Genomic DNA, 6,872 nt, shown 5'->3' with positions numbered 1-6,872 from the left:
GGATAAGTCACACAATAGCAGGTGTCTTGTAACCCTTCATTTTGTTTGTCTTCCGATTCTTTTCAGTGTACTATGGCTTCATTAGTTGAGATTTCACCCCAAATTTTCAGCTGAGATGTCGGTGGAGCTGAACTCAAGCTCATCAGGCATTAGATCACCCGCAGGAGCATAAGCTCTGCCAAAGTCAGATTGGAGATGATGCTACTCGATTTGAGCGATCCATTTGTTGCCCCCATCTTGGCCACCGGAAGGAAGTGGACCCCGTTGGCTGCAACTGTGCAGGGGCCAGTACACCAGTGTGGAGCAAGGCCTCTCCATCTCAGAGACTCAAGATGGTTGTCCAGGGGGTACGTGGGGAGGAGGAAGCAAGAAGGTGCGCCTAAGCTTTGGCACAGGAAAAGCAAGTGCAGTGGATGGCATGGGAAGGAGTGGAGAAGAGGAAGATCTCCTGAAAAGAGCTGTGGGAGATGGAGGCAAGCTGTTTACCGTCAGTGCTGCCAACAATGTCCTGCCATCTCCCACAAACCTAAGCCAATGGTATGCCGAGGACCCCACGTGCCCTCTATGCCCATATCTAGCAACACTGAAGCACATCTTAGTGGGATGCAAGATCAGCCTTACCCAGGGCCATTAAACCTGGCTCACAACCATGTGCTGAAGTGTCTTGCTGCAGTGTTGGAAAGTCGAAGAACAAGTGTGAATGCCCTTCCTCCCCCATCATCCCAGTGGCAGCCAACACCATTTGTTTGGGAGGGTGAGGGTCAAGCCAACCTTACCACCATAAGATCAGACTCTGATCAGCTGGGCAGAGCACGGGACTGGAAGCTGTTGTCAGACTTGAACAAGTAACTCTGCTTCCCAGCTGAAATTGCAGCCACCAACCTGTGATGCGCAACAACAAGGCTGGCAAGTGAAGGTACGCCCAGTGGAAGTATGTTGCAGAGGGTTCATAGCCACCTCAACATCCAGGCTACTCAGGGAGATGGGACTGTGAGGAATTGCCCACCGGCAGACAGTCAAAAACTTCTCCGCGGCTGAGGAAAGGGGAAGCCAGTGGCTGTGGGTGAAGCGAAAAGACTCTGCTTGGGTCTTCAAGTGAGTTGATGGCACCTAGAGAGTGAACCTGGAACGCTGGTATCCACCCTCTGGAGGTGTCATGGGCCTATCAACGAAACACCCAGGAAGGAGGGCGCCCACTTGACAACCCAAAGGGTGCCATCACTCAATTGACCATCCCACAGAGTCTCAACGGTGCCTCAGGTAAGTATTAAGGGGTATCAACATCAAGTCCTATACAATAAACGTGTTGTTGGGTAATTGCGGTAGATAGTTTGCCACCGTTTGCTACTGAACCTACATTAATGACGACAGCGGGGCCTCTGACCTTAGTCAAATGGGTTGGCGTGTATGATCGGGTTGCGGTGAGGTTTTGGTGTTTTCTTGTGGTCTGGTGTTGTTGTGTATTGCGGCAAATAGTATGCCATACAGAACCGTTTGCCACTGAACCTGCATTAACGACGACAGTGGGACCTCTGACCCTAGTCAAACGGGCTTGCGTGTATGGTCGGGTTGTGGTGAGAATAAGGATAGGTCATGTCAAGGGTTTATGCACAGAGTTACAAGAAAGGAGCTACCTCAGGAGATGGAAGGCGTGTGGAGTAGTGTGGCAGAGGGGGCCATCACTCAATTGACCATCTCACAGAGTCTTGCTGGTGTCTGTACGTGCTTTGAGTGTGCGCATTAATATGTCAAAGGAACAATGTGCAGCTAAAATAACAACGTTTAAACTGGCAAGTCTCTATACACATTTATATACAAATAGCTGCAATGACTAATAGAGATATACGCTTCTAAATTGGAGATCTGAAGTTGTGACAGTTAAGATGGCAACATGCAGCCATATAATATGCAATGTAACACTGTAACATGATTGTAACAATCATAACAATTATAATCTAATAGCCTACTCCCCTGACTGACATGATCCTGTCGCACTCCTTACAAATATGCTAAATCAAGTCTTTATATTGGCAAATCATATCATCGTAACTTTCCATATCTGGTCAATAACGATAAGCTATTATTGGCCGATACTATTTTGCATCCCCACATATATTCTTTCCACAGGCTTTTGTACAACCCATTAAACAGACTGTGCCTTACAGCCTTGTTTTTTTAATTTAAATATGATTAACTATGCTGTAGCATTTACCTTATTGTAACTGGATCCCTATTGTGCAGTCATTAATGCTGTAACATACTGCATGGCATATGCATGTTGAATTAAGCTCAATAAAATTTACAATAAAATTCATTTTCTTCATTTCAAGTGACTTTTGGCATATAACATACACAATTTTGAGTTCTGGATACAATTGAGATTACATTTACTAGACAAGACTTGCTTGTCGCACTTTGTACTTTAGCAAATATTTATCTTGGTAGTTTTATAACTCAGTAAATTATGACAATTTTTTCCCCTTTAAGACAGTTCACCTAATTAATCTGCTTGCAGATTCTTGAATCCGTCATAAAGGTATTCACAAACACATTTTCTGTGGAGTAGAGAAACTCACAAATACCACTGCACCCTGAAAAATATAAACTAGAGATCGACCAATATATATGTTTTTCTCGATATTTAAGCATTTCCCATTATCGGATATCGGTTTTGTAATATCAGATTGACCAACACCTACAAATACAAACCTACACACCAAAGGAAATGTAAAATCGGACCATAGTTGCTCTTTAAAGTATTGGTTCCACTTGGATGTACCATGTGCTGAGAAGGCACGGGAGGACCAGGGGAAATATAAATCGTTGAAATAAATTATTTTAGTTGTATGTTTATGATTTGGTTTAATTTGCATTTCTTGAGCTTTAAGTTAAAATGTATTTGTTTGTTTTGGCCTATCCTTTCATTTGCAAGTCTTTTGCTTTGTTTATTCAATTGGTTGGTCTTAGATGGTTTTAGATGGTTAGTTTGTCTTTTATTTGTTCTTATTTCATTGTTGCAACAAGTTTGAGTTTGTTTGCTTTAACTTGGGTTCAAATAAAGATCAATTTTTGCCAAAAGGACTTGGTGTTCTTTCTTCCTGATCGCTCTGGTCCCTCACAGCTGCCAGGGAGGTCGTTAGTAAATAATCATTAAATGGTCCTGGTCCTCATACACTCAAAGAAAGGATGTGTTAATTTTTTTACACATTTTTTGTGTTATGCTATTTAACACATTAAGGGGTGTTTTACTGGACAGGGCTTACCCTAGTCCCAGACTTAAATGCATGTTTGATCTGAATTCATTAAAAACACCTTGACATATGTTAGTGCCATTGTTTGTCTCAAGATAGACACCACATAGTGTCAAACATGTATATAACATTACAATATAAAACATAGTGTATATGAGGACCCCAGTTCATTGTTCAGATCTAGAAAACTCTGTGGCCAATTCATTGTTCTGTAAGCCTCACATGATATGTTGATATGATATATATGATACAGTTGTGATCCATGATCGTTTTCTCACCTCGTCTTTGTTTCAGAGATCAGTTTAGAGTTTAGCCACTACCCAAACTGAAAAATAAATACAGACCAGAAGTTCACTTTACTTCAGGCTCGTAACTGCGACAATGCAAATGCATCTGATGAAATAACCTCATGTCTATAACCTCAAAAACTAGGGATGCTCCAATAAGGATTTTTGACCTTTTATTTTAATATCTACACATGGACCAACATCTCATTATAATAGTTCATTTATTTAAATTTTTAACAGTACACTGTAGTTCAAGGGTTAACTTTTTTGTGTTACCCAACACCTAGTCCATTACTTTTCAGGCTTTTCTTCAGACTCTTCTGGGCTTCACTGAATAGCAAGGAAAGGTTTTAAATGAAATGCAGAATTAAACTGCTTTTTTTTATTAAACATTGTTAATGAGAAATATTTGTGGGGAGAGGTCAGTTGATTCTTTAAAGAAAAACGGATGCTTTACTTTTCTTCCACATGCTCCAAACTCTCTTTATGTTTTCTCAACTGTTTACAGTTTTGTTTACACTTTCTTAAACACTTTTTATTAAAATATATTAAATAAAATATATATAAAATAAAAAAGAATAATAAATAAAATACTGCTGCAAAGTTCTCTACTTAATAAAATACTTTATTTTATAACAGCAGGTAAATCTTTTCTTAACCTTCACAACAAAAGATGGCATTCGGCCATTCGGTGCACATGTGCACCGCGCCGAAAGCCCTGTACCGAAACAGTCCGGTTCGAATACACGTACCGTTACACCCCTACTTAATTAAATACTATAGCTCACATGAATTAACAATATAGCTTATCATAATTTATTAATCTTTGTTCATGTTTGTTAATGCCAGTACAATTATTCAAGTTAGTTAATGGGGCATTAACAATGCTGAAATTAATAAGAACTAAGATTAACACTCTGGGGTCGACTCTTCAAACTTTTTATTTTCAATCACTCCGCAAAGAGACTTAGATAACTCTGCTGATTTTGGACATACAGATATGATTTATACATCATTTAAAACGTTAAAGTGTCTCGTTTTTTCTGTCCACTCCCAATAAAAACAGAATGTTGTGATTTTCGCAAAATTAAGAAAATAAACATGATGCACGTTTTGTTCTCTCTCCCTCAGTGATGTCCTTTCAGAAACACGTCAGAAAAATTAACTGTAACTTAACGAATACTTGTCATAGAAACAAAAGATATGTCTACATAATGCTTGGAATGTCTGCTTTTAACTGATGTAAGTGAAATCGAAAACAAATATTGTATTTCGTTGTTAACTGTAATGAGCCACACCCCGCTCCATTGAAGAGAAGAGCAGAGATCATCCATATTCATTAGTCAACCCCTCAGTCAATGGACACTCCGTCTCGGCAGCCATTCAGTGCTGTGTTGAGTTTTAATCCGAGTGCTGGAAACATGACATCTACTTGTTTACTCGCGACTGTAACTAAAGTTATCTCCAGACGCGAGTGTGTGTGCTTCGTCAAACAGTACGCAATTGACGTCCAAACTAACACACAAACACACGATGCCTCATATTTGACGCGCTTTGTGGTATTCTTATAAAAGATGCGATTGCAAACATCACATCTACTTGTTTACTCTCGCCTGTAAATAAAAGTTATCTAAAGACGAATGTTTTCTTTGTGCTTCCGTCAGACGCGATCGATGGCCAAACGCACACACAAACACACAATGCCTCATATTTGACGCACTTTGTTTTAAGACGCATCTAAAACCTTGTTTTATTTGCGTATATCTCTGCACACTACGTTTATTTAATGCAGGATCACGCATGGGAAGGCATTTCTTTTGTGATGCTTTCACAAAAAAACACGTAACAATAATGGTGTTGCATGGATTAAAGTTTTCCGTCGCTAGACGGATTTCCGTCAATTGAAAAATTATTAAATTCACTTTTCATAAAGACGACGTGTATTCACCTTTTTAAGTGGAATGTGATCAAAGCCTGGAGTGGAGCCAAATCACGTTCCTCTCTCCACTGTAAGCGTTCTGTAACCACCACGCACCGGATCCACTCCGGGTTTTCTGGCTGTATCACGTTAAGCTGAGGTAAAACTTTATTTCAGCTAGCATGCCATGGACAAACTTATAATGCAGGAAGGCTCCGATGTTTTGGAGATCGATAAAGGTGTAAAAGACCTGGAGATTGACTTAGCAAAATGATGAAGAGTGGCAAGGCTTTCAGTTCGTGGGCTAAGAAAACCAAAAAGCCAGGTAACTTGCGTGTTTTTGCACAGTATGACTAGGGGTGCTGTATTTTGGGGTTAAATGATTTCCCCCGTACGTGATCACCCGCGTCCCGTTTTTGACTGCTGATCTAACCAGTGGCTGATACAACGGGTTTGTTAAACTCGTGGGTAAACTTCATGTGGCGCCACAAGAACCAGGAGGCAGATGACATCCAAATCCCGTGAGAGCGATTCGAGGAATCATAAGAGGAGACTGCTTCCGAAATGCTCTCGCGGGACTTTGATGTCAACCACATGTCGGTTCTTGCAGTTGCATTTGCGTGTGGTCACAAAAACTTAACATTTGTACACATATTTAAGCACCACAGTTTAAAAACAAGTGATTTAAGCCATTCAAAGTCAAACAACAGTGCAAAATGCGGCCGCTGTTTCTGTGTCAGATGGGCACGCAAAGTCGCGCATTCGCTTCTCATTGTGTGAGTATTTTTGCCGCTTTATTATTTGTTTGTGTACTGAATAATATGATATGAAAAAGTTGTATTTGTTTACATTAGTAAATGCATTATATAACATGAACAAACAATGAAAATATAGAGTATATAAGCATTCTTGTTTATCTCATTACAGTAATTGACGGTAGTTCATGGTGCATTCACTAATGTTAACAGTTTCAACTTTGATTTAAAAAAAAAATAGTAAATGCTCAAATTAATACATTTACAATTAATTAATTAATAATTAATAAAAGATTCATCAAAGGTGGTGATATTCATGTTTTCTTTTTATATAGTGAGTTATTTAGCTGTTTCGCCTTAATCTGAAATTCCCTGTAAACTACAGCTACCTATATACTACAGGAGACTTTAATATGGAATTAATGGCAAAAAAATCTCCCCTTAAAATGTTATTGGTCTCGCCTACATAAAGTGTAAGTTAAAGGAATATGACATGGCCTGAAAAAAATTTCAGTCAGAAGAATTTTTTTCACTTTAATCACTGGGTGTTGTCTTACTGCCTAAAGGCTCGTTATGCAGCTCATTATGCAATTGTTTTTGGGTTTTGTGGACTTATATCAGTCACTTAAAAATTTTGCTTTTTCAAAAACCATGCATAAAC

Source organism: Paramisgurnus dabryanus, chromosome 9, assembly GCF_030506205.2.
Source record: "Paramisgurnus dabryanus chromosome 9, PD_genome_1.1, whole genome shotgun sequence".
Classification (NCBI taxonomy): Eukaryota; Metazoa; Chordata; class Actinopteri; order Cypriniformes; family Cobitidae; genus Paramisgurnus; species Paramisgurnus dabryanus.
The sequence above is the reverse complement of the archived record's forward strand: the minus strand, read 5'-3'. Positions refer to the sequence as shown.